Below are 20,802 nucleotides of genomic sequence, written 5' to 3' on the forward strand. Positions count from 1 at the left end.
GGCCGGGACCTGCATCGGCAACGTTCTTTCACAGCTGGCAGTATCCATTAGGAACTTCAAATATGAAAGGTGTGACATAAATCGAAAAAATACAGAATTGTGTACCTTTATGTGGAGACTATATCAAAGCCTGACAGTTCCATGCAAGGATGTTCCTGACATAAAAGGAACACATGCTGCCAATTTACAGAAAATTTGGGTTAAAATTGTGACTAAAACATCCAAAAAATTAAAATTTATATGGGGGCTACAAAAAATCGTAGACCAATATAGTCCATGTTCAATACCAAATGTCCTAATCGAAAATCTATATATATGTATATACTTTTTGAGTTCGAGGTGTTACAAACGGTATGACAACCTTAATATACCCTCCATACTATGGGGGGGGGGGGGTATAAAAATGGTCATAATATTTTTGCAAAGTTTTAATTTACGTAGGTCCTTGAAAATATCGGTTTTTTTCCTCCTCCCCCCTCCTCTCCCATAAAAAAAAAACAGAACAAAATCAGGACAATTTCTAATCACAGACAATGGCAACATTCATACACACACAATACATAGCCGTAAATGACTAGTATTTTTACATTCTATGCCAGGTGACAATCACACAAAGTGAAAAGTTTTTTATTGGGTCGCCAGAACTACAATTATTGGAAGGTCAATGTGAGTTCATATCATCGATGGGTAACAAATAAATAATAGTCTGAAAAAAAAAACAAACATCCTTAAGGATTGTGAAAAAAAACTGTTAACAGAAGGAGAATTTGAAAAAAGGACCCCACAAAAAATCTCTGTTTATATGTATGTCTGCATGTAGTACTCCCCATGGCCTGTGTGAATCGTCCGACAAAAACATGCCTTTGCCTAGCTTCATACATATGTATGTATGTATTTATATTCCACAGGCCATGTATTTGTTATCCTTGCTCCAAATTAAATTGATTTGGTTTATTCTCATTCTCTGTGTGTGTGTGTAGAGCGCCCCCTGTATTTGTGAGCTTTCACAATGTGTGTGTTAATATAGAATCTATTGTTCATATTATTCTCTTTTGCTCCAACAAACTTTCCATGCAACAAAAAAAAAAGAAACTAAAAAACTCACACACACACACACTACTATAGCGGGGATGAGAGAAGAACTACTAAGAGAATGGAAAATAAGTTGGTTATTTCTCCCTTTTACCCACCTCTCTACGCCATTATTGTTGAGTGAGTGACTGTGGGTTTTCCACAACGTATGGGTATAGTCTATGAAAGTATAGCTCCCTCTCTCGTCTGTTCCCTTTTTATTACCATTCTAACTGGTAGTAGCCTTTTGTCTCGTGTGCGGGAGTAAACGAGTAAAAGTTTTCCATTTAAGTGATGGCTGTTGTTTTTGGGTTCTGTGATTGTATGGTTTTTTATTGATGTTTTTCCTCTATTGATTTGTTGTTTTTAGATTTCCAATGGAGCCCCCTCCGCCCCTTTCATGTGGTAGTAAAAAAGAAGGAGAAGAAAAAAACTCATTTATATACATACATGTATAATTATAAAGATGAATGACTGCAAAATGGTTAGACTGGTAGAATGGGAAAATTATAAGTTGCTTATTCAGACATGGGAAAATAAGTAGGGAAACTACTGACAGAGAACAATCTCTTCCCAAGCTTTCTATACTATCATAAATTGGGCTAAGTAGCAATCTCTGTCTAAAGAAAACTGAAAATATTTTTTTTCACATATTTTTAAAAAATCCATAAAATTTAAATGAATATTCATTGTTTTAAAACGCCAAGGTTCGAGTAACAGCGAGGTGGCCCACGAAATGTCCTTTAATTTTCCTGTGGAGAAAGTAATCCACAATCGGGACTTTGATTTACAGTAATTTTAGGTTACCTGCACTTTGACTTTTGCTAAGTAAACATCATTTACCTTTTCCAACACCAATTTTCCTGAACTTATTTGAAGTTAATTGTAATTAAGGATATATCCCGTAACTGCTGCTAACAGTTATAACCTAAATGTAGCTATAAATTATGCACTTGAATGCCGTTTATTGAAATGAGACCAGAAAAAAAAAAAAACGAAAAAATCGGACAGTTAATGCCAAAATGCAGCTATGAATAATGCAGGTAAGAAGAATTTAGTGTATATATTTCCAGTATTTATTATACCCTACATACAGGGTTGTGTTGGGGGTACTATAATTTTAATTAGAACAAAAATTATATAACATCTCGAAATATTGGTCCAAGACATAAAAACTATATATGGATCTTCCTATCTCGCCGAGCTGAGTCGATCTAGTCGATCTGTCCATGTTATTGTTGGGGATTGAAATGGAACAGTTGCTCATGAGGTCACAATAATAGATCAATCAACAACGGAATTTTGAATGGGGCCAAAGTTTAGGGCTGCAAGACAGAAGCCTCCCAACTTGGATGATAAAGGTCGTAAATGGGCCTTGGCGGTCCGCGTTTTATTTAAAGCTCGCATATGACGTAGTAGGAGCATTTGCTTCCTGAAATATCAATGCTTTTTAAGAGATCGTGTGTTTTTATCAGATATATGATGACAAATCGAAAAGAGGAGCAATTACCTTCAACATTTGATTTGATATATGGCAGAATGTTTCTTAGAGGAATCTTCACTCTAGTCAAAATGGTTTCTGATTTGCAGAAACTTTACGGTAAATTGTATTTTTGAAGGGTATCAAATGGTCGACCCCGCCCGACTATAGCCTTTTGCTTTGACCGTTACTGGTCCTCAAATGATGAATTCGCTTATTCCAATTTTGACATACACTTCAATATTTCGAAATTACACCAATAAAAATTAATCCTTGTTGTCCTCCAATGCGTGAATTGAAACTACCTCGAAGGTATAGACAAAAAATGTCTAGAGCCGTTCCATGGAACCGACTAGGCGGCCAATTCACTGATTCTGAAGGCAAAATAAAGTTTTCACCGAGCTCGCCTCTCAACAAGTCCATTGCTACACGTGCTGTGTGGCACCATCTCGTTGAAGCCACATGTCATGCCAGTCAAGCTCTTGCTTTTCTGGGCACAAGACAAAATTAGATATCATCTCACGGTAGCGTTTACCATTTAAAGTTGCATTACGATTCGCAGCATCTTTGAAGTACAGTCCAATGATGCCACACAAGAGTGGTGAAATAACTGACTGACTGAGAACCAACGGCCAGACGAAACGGCTGAAGCTAGAATCTTGAAATTTTGACCGAGGGTCAGTCTGTGTACGAACTGTACTAAATGGTACTAAATTGCGAACAGTTTGGTTTAGGGTGAACGAATGAAGGTGGATTTTTGAAATTTTGTACTGGAGTCCCCTTTGATGGTAGGTTTGTGATAAAGAGTTAGTTCTGGAAATGTGTTTCGTACAAGTGCACGAAAAGTACTTAATGGTACGGCATTTGGTCAATTAAGTGCATTGGGTGAATAGATAGTGCTTGAAATGTGAAATTTGGTGTTAAGATCGCTGTTCATGCGTAGCCTGGACAAATAGAAGTAGTTTCGAAAATGTACACCATTATTGTACGAAAGGTACTAAATGGTAGTAAAATTCTAAAATTTGATTTTTAGACTACTCATGGTATCTGTGTTTGAGATTTGGCGGTCTTTTGGAAATGCGCCCCATATTTGTACGAAAATGACTGCATGTTACTAAATGTAGCATTGGGTGAAGGGATAGGTCTGGAATTCTCAAATTTTATATTGAGGTCTCTGTTGGTATCTAGAATCAATTTATATGAAGATGGTGTCGGAAATGTGTACTATAATTGTAGGAAAAATACTGAATGATATTATATTTGGTAATGGATATAGACAACATTTTGAAATTTAATTTTTGGAATACTGTTGATACCTGGAATTGAGGCATGGAGGTAGTATCGGAAATGTGTACTTTAATAATATGAATAGTAGTGAATGGTACTATATTTGGTATTGGATGCAGGGAAAAAGGAAAATTCTGAAATTTGAGATTACCTATGGATTCTGTGTTTCAAATTTGGAAATGTGTACTATAATTGCACAAAAAGTACAGATTGGTACTAAATTTGGTATTGCATGAAGGGTCTATATCTAGAATCCTGAAAATAAATATGGATATCACGGTTGGTGCATGTGGTTGGCGTATTATAATTGTACTTAATGGTACTAAACAATGGGGTAATTTATAGAGCTGAAATCCTGAAATTTTATATTAAGGTCACTGGGGCTGTGAAAAAGGACTAAATTGGCTATAAGGTGAAGGAATAGAGCTTAAATCTTGAAATTCGATATAAACATCACTTTCGTTTTCAGTGGTTGGAATATTTTGTCAAACTGTACAAATTGTGCATTTTGAGTACTAAAAGGGCCTAACACTAACTGTTGGAAAGAATGTAAAATTTTAAGGTGGACTTTTGGCTAACGAAGTAGCGTGCACTGGCTAGTTTATATAAAAGTTACGAAAATGTTATTGAACCCATTTTTAATTTTTGGTCCTCCATGTACTTAATCATGCATTCTTAAGTAAAAAAATATTGGCATGGGATTCCCAGCATTTTGTATTTGATTGCAAATACAACATTTGGATTTTTGAAAATCAAAAGCACTAGTAATCACTTTTCTCTTCTTCTCACTACTACCCCTCCTCCTCCTTCCCGCTCTTTAACAAATAAACAAAAGGACATCACGCAAAGCAATATTCCCTCACTCGCATTAAACTTTCACTTCATAAATTGATATTTTATTTATGAATGATGCCGATACATGTAGATGTGTGAGTTGCCTCAATGTGTCCTTGTCAATTGTTGAGACCCATAGTCAGTAGTTTTAGTATTGATTGGCATCATAAAACCACCCCTTTGTCTGCCACCTCCCCCTCCTCATCTCATGTGATGGCTACTATTTTTTACATTAACTTAGGCACGTGTTAGTCATTAGTTTGCCATTCATATCTAGAGACAGAGATCAGCTAGAAGTTAATAGGGTTACCAGGCAAGGGAGAACTGAAGCTAAACTAATAACTAATATCCATGGCAATTGTCAATCAACCCCTTCTCTCTCTGCTCCTCTCCCATCCATTCAAGGGTGTCAATAACTAATGAGAATTTTTCTTTTTTTGATGAGGGATTAGATGAAGTCATGGCTTAGAATGATAATAACGATTGGGAATCCTATTGGCTATCATTTAGGGCGAATGAAAATCGATAGCATCAAAAGATGATTTGGTTTTATGAATTGTTCGACACAAAAATATAGCTACAAGAAAAACCAAGTATGAAAATAGAGCTAAAATAGGAGAGTATCAGCGTTTTGAAAATTTACATCGGGGGATGATCGAAATAGGATGGTGAAGTACCGTACGTTCTTACATTTTTGAATATATTCATGTTAGGATTGCCTAGAATCCATGTATCTGTTTTTAACGTCATTCCTCTAAAATTATGGTTTATGGAAGTCTTTTTGCATAAAATCAGATGAGGTGTGACTTTAACGCGTTCTTTGCGGATTTCTGGCTTTAGGTATGTATTACGAGTTATGGTTTATTCCGTGAACTACAGGATGAGATAAAAAAAACTGCAACAAAGTCAAACGACATTTTTTTATTTATTTATTTTTTTTTTTTTTGATTTTATTGAATGAATGCAAAATATGTCGAAAATATCATCAAATTTTAGAATAAGTTTAGATTTGTTCGAATTGGTCACCTTTGGCACGAATTATGGCCTTCAAACGGCCAATGAAACCGTCACACCCTGCCCGAATGTTGCTCTGCGGTATTTTGGTCCATTCCCGGCGAAGCGCTTGCTTGGGGTGATCGAAACTTTGGTATTTTTTAGTGCCAACCTTGCTTTCCAAAATACCCCAGACACAATTTTGGTGGCCATTGCCCTTTCAGAATATTTTCGCAATAATATTCGGCATTTATTCTGATGCCACGGTCGATTAATACGAGCGAAGAGCTACCATCGGCTGTTATGGCGGCCCACACCATCACCATGGCCGGCGCTTTAGTTCTGGTGGCCAACCGAAGGTGCACATTCTCAGCTGACCTCTTTCGCAAGTAGACACGATGATTTTGTTTGTTTACACGAGCCACTTTTCGGCCACTGCGACGCGGGCTTCGATCAAATCGCTTCTTTACTTTTGGAACCATTTTTGCTGATGTTACTGTTTTTTTCCCTCAATTTCCTTGACGTCGGGCTACGCTACCAATAGCACGATAACGAGCGATGGTACAAGACACAAAAGATTTATTCACATTTAAATGATGGAGTGTTCTAACCATAGCCACTTGTGGTTTTCTAGCCAAATATAAAGAAATCACACTATCACGCTTGAATTCCATCACGGATAACTTTTTTTCTGGAAAATTCTCACCAAAATGCTTTTGTACGCTTGTAAACATTGTAATTATCTGTCACTGGAATAATTTTAACAGTTGTCGGACGAATGGCTTAGAAATGACAGCAGTCTGAAGTTGGTTGCAGTTTTTTCATCTGACCCTGCATAATAAAATTTAATCGCAAATAATATTTTGATCTGATAAAATGAAATATTAATGGGGTATTTCAACATTTTTGAATAAATGGACCTAAAAGTCCTCTTTCAAGACTCAAATGAGGGTTAATATATTTTATAAAAATATTCCCTGGACTTTTGCCAGTAACATTGGCGAAGACGCTATATATCTAATATGTATGGATTTCAAGGAATCTTAACTTGATTATTTTCGAAATTTTTAAAATTATCGGAGCCCTTTTTTTTTTTTTTTTTTGATTACGTTTCCATGTTCACTTGCAAAATGCCGATACATGCCTTTCGTATTTTTAGCTCCACTTTCATAATCTACGCGATTTTTCCTGGTAATTATTTATTTTTATTTGCCTCCCTTTGGTTCTTGTGTATCCCTTTTCTTGAATGGGGTATAATTTAGAAATCTTAGTATTCGCATTTCCAATTAAATATTTTCCCCTTACCCACATTTCCCAATTATCCGCAAATAATGTCTAGACTTCAAATGTATATTTGCAAACATTGGATTTTTGTTATCAAATACTTTTACGCTTCTATTCCCCCATTTCTCCCCCTCCATTGGTTTTCTTCATAAGCCTAGTGTGTAATAGTGGATAAGGAACCCTTGAACTAGTTTGCTGTTTTTTTTCTTCCAGTACTAAGTCTAATCAAGTTGAAATTGTGTTTTGTTCTATAAAATGTAATAAAATTGGTGTGTATTTGCAATAGACATACGCATACCGATATCGAAACGAAAAAAAAAACAATGGCAAAAACAATAGCTCAGTGAACCCGCAAAATAATTTAATTTTATCCATGGTTTCATTTGTTGGTGATGATTGAAGGCGGGTGGCGGAACTTTTCAGATGACGCCATTGGCATTGGGAAAAAGTATATTTATTTCGCCACGCAAGTTTGTGACCTATCGGATTTTTGGTTGTAGAACTTTTTTTCAGGGATACGGAAAAAGCATGGTGATATAAAAAAACTACAATCAACTTCAGGCTGCTTTCATTTCTAAGCCACTCGTCTGACAGCTGTTAAAATTATTCCAGTGACAGCTCATTATATTGCTTACAAGCCTACAAAAGCATTTTGGTGAACATTTTCCAAAAAAAAGTTATTCGTGACGAAATTCAAGCGCGATAGTGTGATTTCTTTATATTTGGCTGGAAAACCACAAGTGGCTATCGTTAGAGCACTCCCGCATTTAAATGTGAATAAATCTTTTGTGTCTCGTACCGTTGCTCGTTACCGTGATACTGGTAGCGTAGCCTGACGTCAAGGAAGTGTGCGGAAGAAAACAGCAACATAAACAGAAAAGGTTCGAAAAGTAAAGAAGCGACTTGATCGAAACCCGCGTCGCAGTGGCCGAAAAATGGCTGGTAAGCTGAACATATCGCAATATTCCTTTCGGCAAATATTGAAAAATGAGCTCGAGGTAAAGACATTGAAATTTCGAAGAGTGCCAGAACTTACACCGCAACAGAAAGAAAATCGACTCAAAAGAGCTAAATAGTTGCTTCGCTGGGCCGAAAGTGGTGAAATGACGAATTTGGTTTTATCCGATGAGAAAATATTCGTTGTCCAGCAGTTTGTAAACAAACAAAATGTTCGTGTTTACTTGCCAAAGAGGTCAGATGAAAATGTGCACCTTCGGTTGGCCATCAGAACTCAAGCGCCGGCCATGGTGATGGTGTGGGCCGCCATAAAAGCCGATGGTCGCTCTCCGCTCATATTAATCAACCGTGGTATCAGAATAAATGCCGAATATTATCCCGAAAATATTCTGGAGGGTATATTAAAGCCATGGGCACGCAACGGTAACTCCCAATATTCGTCGTTTTTTTTTCAAGTTTCGCATTTGAATATTCTAATGGCTTATGATAAAAGTTGCCTATGCAGGTCCACCTCGTCGTATAGACCCTAATATAACGGCTACATTCGGGAAGATTTTAAGAGAATTTTTAACGGATTTAGTTTTTTTTGAAAATTATCAAATTCGTTCCAAATGGTGGAAAGATCGGCCCGGCTGAACTTACAGCTTTTTTACTTGTTATTTTCTATTTCTTGTACTATATTCTGTATAAATAGCGCTGTAATCCATCGGTCCATTTTCATCATTATTCCCTTTAGGTTCGAAGTTAAGGAGCATTAAGGCTGGAAGTATGTACTGCACAAAATATGCTGTGACCAACTGTGGATTAGAACGCCAAGACGCCGTCAACAATTTCTGTATTTAAACAAAATATCTACTAGAACTTGATTGCACATTCAGTATCGCCCAGGGTTATAGTCAAAGTATTTCCATTTTTATTAGAAGCAGACACCATGCTAATCTCGAACTTATTCTTTTTATTCTACAATCCTTCTTCTACTCCTTCCTCACACAAAAAAGAAATATCACATTTCAAAATTTGTTCGTTTCCTGTCTCAAATAAAACAAGGAAACATGCCAGGACATTATAAAAAAAATTCAAACTCCTTCTCCAGCGTATTTTTGTCCTCCAAAAAATTGTTGGCTTTCCTGCAGAAAAAAAAACCAACTCAACAAAAATATCTTCACTTGTTTTCTAATTGTTATCCTTTGTCTTTTCGATTACTTTTCGTCTGGCAATTTCTTGAATAATTTATTCATTCCAGAAATACGTTTTGCTACCAATGCCTTTATCCTGCTCTCGTTATTTAACCCGGCAGGGAGACAGACCGACAGAGAAGCTAACAGGGATGAGCAAAAGTTGGTGTCACATTGTTGTTTGTGTTTTTGCGTTCAAATTGAAGGACCTTTTTTTTTCTTGTGCGCTCTCCTCTCACCTCCTTTTCTTAGATCTCTTGTTATCCTGTTATTAATTCATCCCCCTTGTCGCCCTTTCGGGCCAGGAAACAAAGTTGGCTATGCGTGCCATTATTGTGTCGTTGTTTGATACAAAACAGGAGACAGCAAAAAGTCCTGCCAAGCCGTTTATCATTCATCCAGACATCATTTCAAGTGTCGGGTTAGCTTGAAACTGAAGTGGGTTCGGTGCGTGCCCAGTTTAGGTGGATGGTTGGAGAAATGCGTGAAGTTTCTGCTTTTCTTTTTGTTATAGGGAAGAAGTGGTGCTTTCGAGTAGCAGCCATAAATCTAAGAGAAGGAAATTTTGCTGCGTAGCTCTCATTTTGGAATTTTAAGTGCCAAATCATGTGTTTCGAATCGATGTTGCCACTGCCACTGTCTCTCTGTGGTTATGTCTTCTTTTTCTTCTTTCTTGGCCTGGATGTGTTTTTGGCATTTCCATGTGTTTTGTTTGTTGGAAGTTTTCCTTTTTTCATGGTTTTCCCATCTGTTTCGTGGTGGTGGTGGTGGTAGTAAGCAGCTGATGTCTATTTTGACATCCCTGGCATGATTTGTTCTGTTCTATCTGTTTGCCAACCAAAAAAACATAACTTTAACAATGAAAAATTCTCTATTGCTTTTTGAAGTTCCTCCTTTTACTGCCTGAATTTGCCGGCAGCGCAGGATTTGTCGTTATACACAATTTATGTGTTAGCTTTGCTTGCTTTTCGGTTTCTCTTCTACTTCGTTTTCGTCTTTTCCTCGATGGATGGATGGAGATGAAGCTAGGGATGGGGGACCATAAAAATTCCCCATCCTGGTTAGTGTCAATTATATTCTGTTTTATAGCGCATCATCGGGATTTCGGTATGAATGATACAGGGCGGAGCTGCCCAGCTGACGACTATCAGTAGTTTTGCACACAAAAAGTGTTTATTACATTTTGTTATTTATTGATATTGCCGCCCTCGCCGACTTGGCATCGAGAATTGTCGCTTTGCTTGTAGTTGTCCTGCTCTTCGATTCGAATGTTACCCAAATGGGCCATTAAAACAAATCGAAAGTGAAGTCACATATTGTGGGGAATTTTGGTTTTTGTTGTGGATTTGTATTGGAATTTATTTAGAACAAAACAAAAATGGAATTGGGGGATATGCATGTCCGCAAATTTTAAATGGTGGTAAGAGTCCGTGATTGGTTTCAATTTTAAGGACAACACTGGAATATTGGCGTTAATTGTAATTTTTGATCAAGGAAGACACAGTGATTCAGGATAGTCTTTTACTAACCGAAAATATAAAAATCACGCCACGATCAAACGCTCACTTCCTTTGGCAGGCAGAGCCTGTCCTTCCATGGATCGGGCAACTGGTTGATAATGCAACTCCACTGTAGTTTGTAACCGTAAAAAGGCGAGAAAACCTAGCTCTTCGGTTGTCAATTCAATTCTATATCCGGCTCGAAGGACCAAATATAAAAAGGCGAGAAAAGAACTCAACATTGTTCTTCGGTTATCAATTCAATATCCAGCTCGAAGGACCAAATGTATAATGGTGAGAATGGAACACAACCATATGCTTCGACGGTTGGTTCGTTTCTGGGTTTTATTTAAAAATATGCTCCTTAAGTACTACTACAACTAATCTAACTTAACCTAATGGCAGCCTATATAAAACTCCATTCTTTCCACCGATCAGGCAATCGGTCGGTAACTCGCGAATTATTTTTAAACCACAGCAACCTCGTTGGTCGCACAAGATTGCCAACACCAATTGCCAGTGTTAAAAGGCGAGGAAGCAACACAACCCTGCACTTCCGTTGTCAATTCAATTCAATATCTAGCTCGAAGGACCAAATGTAAAAGGACGAGAAAGAAACACAACCTGCTGCTTCGAAAGTTGATTCGATTTTGGTTTTTATTAAAAAATACATTTTTTAAATACTACTAAAACTAATCTAACTTAACCAAATCGCAGCCATTTACAATTATTCTTATATACTCTAATATTGAATGGAGAACATTGCAGGGCTGCTTGTCCCTTCATTCAAGTGGTCTTGTGTACCTACTGAGCTCATCGATATCTGTGTGTGTGTGGATCTCATGGCAGCTGAGTAATTGATACTTTTGAAATATTTAGTTTTAATTGTTAGATTTTTCCAGCTCCTCACCCACACTCAAAAGTCTGTACAAAGTATTTTGTAGAGCCAGGCTAGGTCCAAGGCATCTAGAAACCCACGGTACTATTACATAGCCTACAGTCTGGCTTCATACCACCTGGATTCCAAACAGTCCGGGAGTGGTAACCCACCATCAAATGTCAGCGAAAAACATGCACACAAATCACAACTATTAAAATGGTGTCTCCACGGACTACACACTAGGTCCACTGGGGCCTGCAGCAATGCACAACAAACACATTTAACATTACACAAACGCCAATACAAATTGTATAAGTCAAAAGGGCCACCGGATCATACATACATACTGGGTCACTCCATGCCTGTACAATAGGCATAGCCTACTCTCCAATACTCTCCAGTTCAAGGCGAGTCTCACCTTAAATCATAATAAGCAGGCCGTCCGCACAAGCACAGACCTTAAAGGACCCCCTAGCTTCTGCGTCAGGGGATGCATCATGAGATTCTAAATGCAAGGATCATATGTGGACCCTTGAAAGCTACTACGTTGGAAATCCTTCCAGACCGAAGGACACAACAAACCTTTTTCTTACAAAAGTAAATTGACCAAAGATCAAACTGACTACCGATCTGGCGAACAGCCTCGTGAGAACGCTGTCCCGCTGACATCGAAAAATATACAAACGATATATTTGACATTTGATCAGTGCGTGCACCTTACCTCTACTCTCGTTAAAACCGAGTTGAAAATTTTTTCAATCACTTGAAGAAGGATAATGAATCAATGTGAACACGCCTTACCCTGTTTGTCGACTTAAGAAGCGCCACAAGTTTTACACACTTCCAAACTCTTACACACATGAATTTGCCCTTAAAATAGAAAACTTTACTAGCGATTTTTGGCATTTTACCTGCTCAGGCTATCCTTCACATGCAGATACTCGCTCCGAATTCATGCGGCGATGTACCTTTAAAATGTCACTCCTTGAGCCTTGACACCATAATCCTATCCAGCACTTTTTCAAGCACCGGAAAAAGTCCAATGTCCCTAAATGAAAGGGGATCACACCTTACCCTATGCGGCACACGGGAAGTACCCTTAACTCAAGCAGAAGCTAAAGACTGACTCAGGCTAGACAGACGGCTTTCTACTTCGGCAGATACTGTCTGAAATTTTTTTGACTAATTCAATTCATCAACAAGCGAAGGAGATGCCTAAGTCCCCCAACTCGAATAGAGTGTTACCAACAAATGTCCTACGCTCTACAATACCTAGGAGTCATTATCGTAGAGCAGCTTCCACATCTTCACATTTTCTGCTCTTTTAACTTAAGGAGTACCACAAGTCTTGTACAATTTTACGCACTCGGGAAGTACCCTTAGCTCAAGCAGAAGCTAAAAACTGACTCGATATATTCAGGCATGATAGTTGGCTTTCCAATTCGGTAGATACTGTCTGAAACTTCTGATCGATCCCAGGCCAGGTCTGAGTCTCCGAACTTAGAAAGAATGTTATCAACAAAAGCCTTATGATCTCCCTCAACCTCGAGGTAATTGTCGAAGAGCTAGTTCTCCTTAAAGTAAGTCGTATGCTGGCGGATTTTAAGATCCAGTGAATCACATAAATGGTCGATGGATTTTAGGTCAGATGATTTCGGTGGTTAGAACAACTTTTGTTCAGTATTGTATAAGAAACCCTTCTTCAAATTTTGGATTGTCTGCTTACGGTCTTCACATTGTTAGAACCAGAAATCTTCTCCTGGGTGAAGGTTCAAGGCACTTTGCATCAAATTTTGTTGTAAAATATTTAGGTAGCCACATTGATCCATTGTCTTCCATCCATTCTTTTTATGCAGATTTTTCTGTGTGGCCAGATAAGAACTTCTTTTTCGCAAATTAATCGATTTTAATAGTGTTGCCATATCTAGAAACGCCATCGATATCTTTGAAGACAATTTTGTGAAGAAAATTGTATTTCGAATATGGCAAGTAAAAATTAAAATAGGTGTGTCTGGTTACCTTTCCTTGTCCAGCATCTTCTTTCTGAGAGAATAAGGTAGTATTGTACATTTTTGCAAGAATACTATGAAAAACTCAAGAATTTGCAAACTCTCAGTAAAAAAAACCATCAAAATGACTCTCTCGAACCGCTCTCTTTTGCAGAATTTCTTTATTAACAGATGAATTTCAGTAACAATTTTTAGGATAACCAAACACACCTAATCTCATTAAATTCGGGAATGTATAGGGATGAGTAAGTCGACTTTCAAGTGATCGATTAATCGATTTTTGTAGTGAAAATAGCAACTGAGCTTTTTGGAACGTACACACCACCCGCTCTTTGCATTTCATTAACAAAGTGTGATATCTGTCACCTGAGTATTGAAAAAAAAAAAAATAAATAAAATTGCCTATCCAAAATTCTCACACATGTTATAATCTCAAGTAGTAGAACTTATTCACATATTTCACTCTGATATGACATAATTCAATGATAATATTTTCAAGTCAAGGCATGCTTTCATGAACGTCACTTCAAACTTTTTTCTTTTTTTTTTCTGAAAAAAAATCGCCTCGTTTTCGAATTTCACGGGACCCATGAAAAGGTGCTTTTTTTCGATTCACCCAAAAGAGGTACTTAAGGTGTTCGTATAACCTGTCGTCGCAGTTGAATGATAATTGTCAGTTGTATAAATAGAAGGGAACACCAACTGTTGACATTATCGCAATTGATTATCGGGCGACATTTTCGTTGGGCAAATAAACTGGCATAAAGATTGTGAGTAATAGCGACGGCGACCTTCAAGTAGAAAAAGCGCGAGAGAAATATGAATAATATTTACTTCCATATTTAAAGAAAGAAAAAAGATGAAAATATCAGTGAATGGTGACATTGTTACTGTTTTTAACACAAGACGAAATAAATTGCTTTAAATTGTTCCTATTTTATAAATAGGTATAATTTTTCGAGCTCGAGTACTTTGCTTCATATTTTTTTTTTGCAATTCATTACTTTATAAATCCTGATAATACTGAAGTAGCTATTTGTCATCACTCTGAAATGCAATGACAAGTTTTTGTGTCATATGCCTAAAAAAATAATAAAATCGAGTTCATCGTATTTTATCTGTTCAGTCCAGATTCAAGGCACAATGGATTTGTGCAAAATGGTATGTTTTTTACAAAATGGGGACAAAACACTTAATTTAGAACTCATACAGCAAACTAAGAGCTTTAGCTTCAGTGCGAAGCATTTAAATATAAACAAACTTAGATCAAACCATCAGGAGACAGATAACTATCAGTAAATCGACTGATACTTCTGAACTTCTCATTGAGTCATTACAACTCCATTCGGCTTTAACCCGACAATCTTTGCAATCTCGAAAACATGGCCAATTATTAGGTCGTTCGATTAGCTCAGCTGATTTCACCCATTCTGTTAAAATACATTTGTTTATATTTGGAATTCGCTGCAAAATATTACAAATTGTCATCACAGAATTTTTACAGTTATTAAATCCGCAAGCAATTTAGGTTCATACCCATTGCTCAGCCTGAAATTCGACAGCCATTGAGTGTCTTAAGCTATTCGTCAAATAACAGGTAGAAATGGCCAGTATATCTAGTTCATTGAATAAATCTATGACTTGTAAACAGAACGCCGCTTGTCATACCTGATCCTGCTCGGGAAAATATTGTAGACAATTTATTTGATTAATGTGGAAATGACAATTCGCCTCTAACACGACCTAATAGATGGGCCTTGCTCGAAACCTTTCCAATTGCATTTCTAATTTTTCATAACATTCTTGTAACGGTAGGCTGGAGTCATGAAGTATTCCGACTCAGCAACCTCCAATCTCAATTATCTGGTACATGAAATACAAATATAGATCAAAGATCAAACTGTAAATCGAAAACAATCTATCAAGTATATTCTTCATCAATTCATTAGACAATATTTCAATACCTTACGGCTAACAATAGCTCCGAATATCTATACTTGGCGTAAATCTTACTTTTCTAAGTTTATCCATATAATACTCAACAAAGGCTGCAGCATATAGTACACATATACTTATAATTGAGTTGATCTCCCAAAAAAGAATTTTGCTACTGATTTCAATGCTTTTTAAATATTGACTCAAGAGACAAACTATCACAAGCGTTAAACTCTTGAAATAAATCCACAATAATGGCTCTCCAAAAGAGATTTTAATCTTCAGGGTGAGATGAAAAAATCTGCAACCAACTTCAGACTGCTGTCATTTCTAAGCCACTCGTCCGACAGCTGTTAGAATTATTCCATTGAGAGCTCATTATATAGTTTAAAAGCGTACAAAATCATTTTTATGAGAATTTTTCAGAAAAAAGTTATTTGTGATAGAATTCAAGCGTGATAGGTTGATTTCGTTATATTTGACTGGAAAACCAAAAGTGGCTATCGTTAGAGCACTCCAGCATTTACATGTGAATAAAACTTTTGTGTCTCGTACCATCGCTCGTTACCGTGATATTGGTAGCGTAGACGTCAAGAAAGTGGACAGAAGAAAACAGCATCAAACGCAGAAAAGTAAAGAAGCGACTTGATCAAAACCCGCATCGCAGTGGCCGAAAAATGGCTCATGAGCTAGACATATCGCAACAATCCATTCGGCAAATATTGAAAAATGAACTCGGGGTAAAGCCATTGAAATTCTAAAAAGTACAAGAACTTACACCGCAACAGAAAGAAAATAAACTCAAAAGAGCTTAAGAGTTATTTCGCTTGGCCGAAAGTGGTGAACTGCCGGATTTGGTTTTCTCCGATGAGAAAACATTCGTTGTCCAGCAGTTTGTAAACATACAAAATGATCGTGTTTACTTGCCAAAGAGGTCAGCTGAAAATGTGCACCTTCGGTTGGCCACGCGAACTCAAGCGCCGGCCATGGTGATGGTGTGGGCCACTATAACAGCCGATGGGCGCTCTCCGCTCGTATTAATTGACCGTGGTATCAGAACTAATGCCGAATATTATGGCGAAATTATTCTGGAGGGTGTATTAAAGCCTTGGGCATGCACGCGCCACCCAAGAATGGTTACAAAGTGAGGTTCCTCGTTTCATTTCCAGCGCACAATGGCCACCAAAATCTCCGGAAACCATCCCGTGTGACTATTGTGTCTGGAGTATTTTGGAAAGCAAGGTTGATACTAAAAAATACCAAAGTGTTGATCACCTCAAGCAAGCGGTTCGCCGGGAATGTTTTAAGGCCATAATTCGTACCAAAGGTGACCAATTCGAACAAATCTAAACTTATTCTAAAATTTGATGCTACTTCCGACATTTTTTGCTTTCATTCAATAAAATTAAAAACAAAAAATTAAAAATTATGGCGTTAGACTTCATTGCAGTTTTTTATCCCACCCTGTATTCTTCTCAAGTTATTGGACTCATACGCTATCCTTTTGGCAGGAAGGCTCCGTGTTCCAATAGCTCTTTGAGTTCGTTGTAGGTGCAAGCAGGATCTAATAATTTCCATACGAATGGAATAGGCCTGAGTTCGCCTAGGCCTAAAGGGAAAGGATACAACTTTGTCTAGGAAACCTTGAGCGCTAGCCATAAGAAATTTATACATTCTTCTGAAGTCATTGGATTTATACATTATCCTATTATCAGGTAGTCGCCGTGTTCCACTTTCTCTTTGAGTTCGTTTAGGCCCAAACAGGACATAGGAATTCACCTCTTCCAAACACAGAAGTGATCTCAATAGGAAAAGCATAGACTAACTTGGAGCCTTCTATTTTATAAAGATGCAGCTTTGTCTAGAAAGCCTTAAGCACTAGCCATAAGAAATGTATATATTTTTCTCAAGTTATTGGACTCACACACTATCCCTTTGACAGGTAGTCTCCGTATTGCATCTTCTCTTTGAGTTCGCTTTGGGTCTAAACAGGATCTAAGAATTTCATACGAATGGAATAGGCCCTATTTTATAAGGATGCTGCCTTGTCTAGGAAACCTTGAGCGCTAGCCATACAAAATGCAACTGTACTTGACAGGTGGGCGCCATGTTCCATCTTCTCCCTGAGTTCGCCTCAGACCCAAACAGGACGTAAAAATCCACCAAATAGGAAAAGCATATGCATTTAGAGACCTAATCATCCAAACCACTATAAATAATTTGTCATATTTTTGTCCAGACAACCTGCATTTTTGTCATATTCTTCTTTATTGCGCAGTGGATATTGGGAAAAAAAAGTAACGTCAAATTTCCACCACTTAGCCTTTTGGAAAAAAATTGTTGGTGTTGTTATCTTAAATTCCAATTGGATGAAATCACTTCTTTTATCGAATTTACACAAAAGATAAAGTAAGGCAATACAGAATTCGATAAGGCAACCGTTTCCTGAGACAAAATAGCCAAATTTCAATGGCTTTAAAGTTCTCTTCTATGGCTGAACATCCTCGTACAGCTGGCTGGCATTGTGGCAATAAAAAAAAATTGAATCTTATGCAAAACGAAAAAAAAAATTACGAATGGCAGCTCCCAAATGGCCGGGCCATAAGAAATGGCTGCATAAAATAGAAGAAGAAAAGAAAAACAACACAGAATCTTTAGCTACCCAAAAAAGAAAGAAAAAAAAAACGTAAACGAAGATGACAACAAAAAGGAACTAAATCGAAGCAGGAAAAAATGGAAAACACAACAGAACACACACAGAACTTCAAAAATATCTATAATAACCAGGATACTGACCTTTTTCACTCAGCATACAAAGTCATTCGGCAGAGAACCACCAACAACCATACAAATGGTAAAAACAATAAAAAAACGAAAAGCGGAGCACAGCAATGCCGGAATAATGTTAGGAAGAGAGAGATACTCTGCTAGTCGTAATGTTGTTGTCGTTATTGGATGTTTTGTTTGGTTTTGTTGTAAATTGTTGTTGATGATAAGTACTCTCCAACTAAAACACACACTGTGAGAGCTGAGAGCTTGATTTTTGTGACAAGGATTAATGAGCTCTGTGCAAGGGAGAGAGAGTATGAATGTAATATTTTGTGTGAACTTTCTCTCTCACTCTGCTATTTCTCTCTGTTATATTTCGCTCTTTTATTTGGGAATATTATGAATTATTGGGTTTTTTTTTTTTTAATTGAAACTCTTGGATTTTTTTAAATAATTTTTCACTTATTTGTTTTGTTGTTGTTGTTTTACAAAGATTTTGTAGATTTGGAGATTTTTTTATTTATTACGGCTTTCACTTAGAAATTTCTCTTTTTTTGGAGAGCTTGCCTTTTTGAGGCAAGGAGCAGCCTTTTTCCAAAGGTTTTTTCTTGGTGGCAAACAGAAATTCCTCCCTACGCTCTCTCGGGCTCTCACTCTCTCTACAATTCACTTCTCTGTTATGCTCTCGAAGTTATCACACACGCACACAAATAATTAATTATGAATTATATTTTCCTTCATTCCTTTTTCGATTTTTATTTTTTTTTTCTGCTGGACTTTTGGGTGGAGATTTTATTCCATGGAATGGGAATTTTCTTTTTTTTCACTTTGTCGTTTCACTTCAAATGGAAAATTTGTTGTTGACACAAATCAAAAATAAAATTGAAGAAGAACTAAAAGAGAATGGAAAATAAACACAAATTAGAAAACAGAATTTTTTTAGGTTTTTTCAATTTTTTTTTTTTTTTGTATCCTTTCAAACAATTTTCTTTAAGGGTCACCGGCCACCCATGAAATCCTCTGTAGAAGAGGTTTAATTTCTTGTTTGCCCATTGGCTTTGTTTCTATTTTGCCTTGGTCTTCTTCTTATTCTTTGGCTGAATTTTTTCCTGTTGTTTAATTGGTCTTCTTTCACTTTGGTGCTGTAATTCTTATTCTTGTTTCAAGATTACTTCTCACCCAACACTCACTCACTCGTTCGCTCACATCTCGTAGCACACAGCATCCATTAGGCCAAAGAGTGTGTGGAGTTGTTGTTGTTGTTTTTTGTTGGTCCACTGATACCGAGCCTAAGTTTTACATTACCAACATTCATTTTGGTGTTGTCCAGTCTTGGCTTGTTGTGGGCCAATGTAAGCCACCATAACAGCGAGCCAAATGGCCATATAAGTCAAACAAGACAACCACACACAGAAAGACAACCAGACAGACAGACACACAAACACACCAAAGACAACAACAAGAACAACAAATTGTGTTGTTGTTTTTTTTATTGTCCGGTATCCAACATTCAGAGTACACAGAGTATATTGAATGTTGATTGGAATCTGTGCTGCTGCCGCTGCCGCTTCTGATGCTGTTGACTGTCGCCGTAGATCCCCTCCAATGGTCGAGGAGGTGGAAGAGCAGAAGACAGCCAACCAACAACTCCCCACACTTTTTGCTGTTTGAAATCCGAGACTTGTTAATTTTTTTCTGCTGATGCTGCTGCTACGGCTGTGAGTTGTTTGTAACCGGTTTTTGCACTTTTTCACCAAAAGATTTGTTTTCTTTTTATTTGTCGTTTTTTATTATTTTTTCACTCATTTCTTTTAGGCTGGCTGGACAATAAAAAAGAAAATAAGAACAACACAACTTTTTCCTTAAATACAGAACATTTTTGCCATAAATATCTAAAATTTTCTCACTAAACCAGAGCAGAGGGAAAAAATCAATAATTCTCCTTCAAAATCATTATTGGAAACATACTTTTATTTCACAAAAATTTTTATAGAAAATCAATTTTTATTTATTTTCTTCATTTTCTCTCAAAAATTTTAATACATCATTTTTCTCTTCCAAAAGTATACAAAATTTAATTTCATTCACTTGTGATAACTGAAAAAACACCATACACATAAGTAAGTATCAAACACCTTATTAAGCATTCAATGCTAACCGTTATATTTCAATCGATTTAAACGCTCCGTCCGCAACGGCATCAAAAACTCAACTGATTTTGTTACTTGTGCAAAACTCCAACACAACGGGGAAATTTGCTCCCCAATTTACAGTGGCGGCTGGCTCTCTCTCTCTCTCTCTATCTCTCTCTATGACATGGCACTCTCAGCTCTCCCTTGCACAAAGGGAAATTTTACCCCAACATGTTTCAATTCCATTTGTATTAAGCAAGCAGGCGCATACGAACACATGCTCTCAATCACTCTCACAACACGGCATCTCTCTCTCGGCCAATGAGTACATAACAATAAATTTCCCTCACATGCAATTAACAGGTACTCTGTTTTTGATTGTGCCACCATTACAAAACGTAATAAAAAGAAGGAAACAAATCACAACAAATGAGGCAGGCCCCCGTTGTAATGTGAGGCCAATGAAAGAGAAAAAGAGAGCGAAGACAACCAGAGAG

General features: G+C 37.2%; 1 protein-coding gene across 4 annotated transcripts in view; it reads right to left on the bottom strand.

Annotated features, from left to right (window-relative positions):
• The window catches only part of LOC101899274 (mucin-19), a 465,697-nt gene extending 445,316 nt beyond the window's left edge, over positions 1-20,381 (bottom strand). For 2 of the 4 annotated variants that reach the window (XM_059128456.1, XM_059128458.1), the window contains exons 1-2: positions 20,142-20,369; positions 18,201-19,066 (exon numbers count right to left, since the gene is read on the bottom strand). The gene's annotated coding sequence lies outside the window, so the exon portion shown is untranslated. Of the gene's footprint in view, positions 1-18,200; positions 19,067-20,141 lie in introns of all 4 variants that reach the window. The other 2 variants (XM_059128457.1, XM_059128459.1) reach the window with 2 other exon arrangements.
• Between the last annotated feature and the right edge of the window lie 421 nt (positions 20,382-20,802).

Source organism: Musca domestica, unplaced genomic scaffold (assembly GCF_030504385.1).
Source record: "Musca domestica strain aabys unplaced genomic scaffold, Musca_domestica.polishedcontigs.V.1.1 50, whole genome shotgun sequence".
In the NCBI taxonomy this organism is placed as follows: Eukaryota; Metazoa; Arthropoda; class Insecta; order Diptera; family Muscidae; genus Musca; species Musca domestica.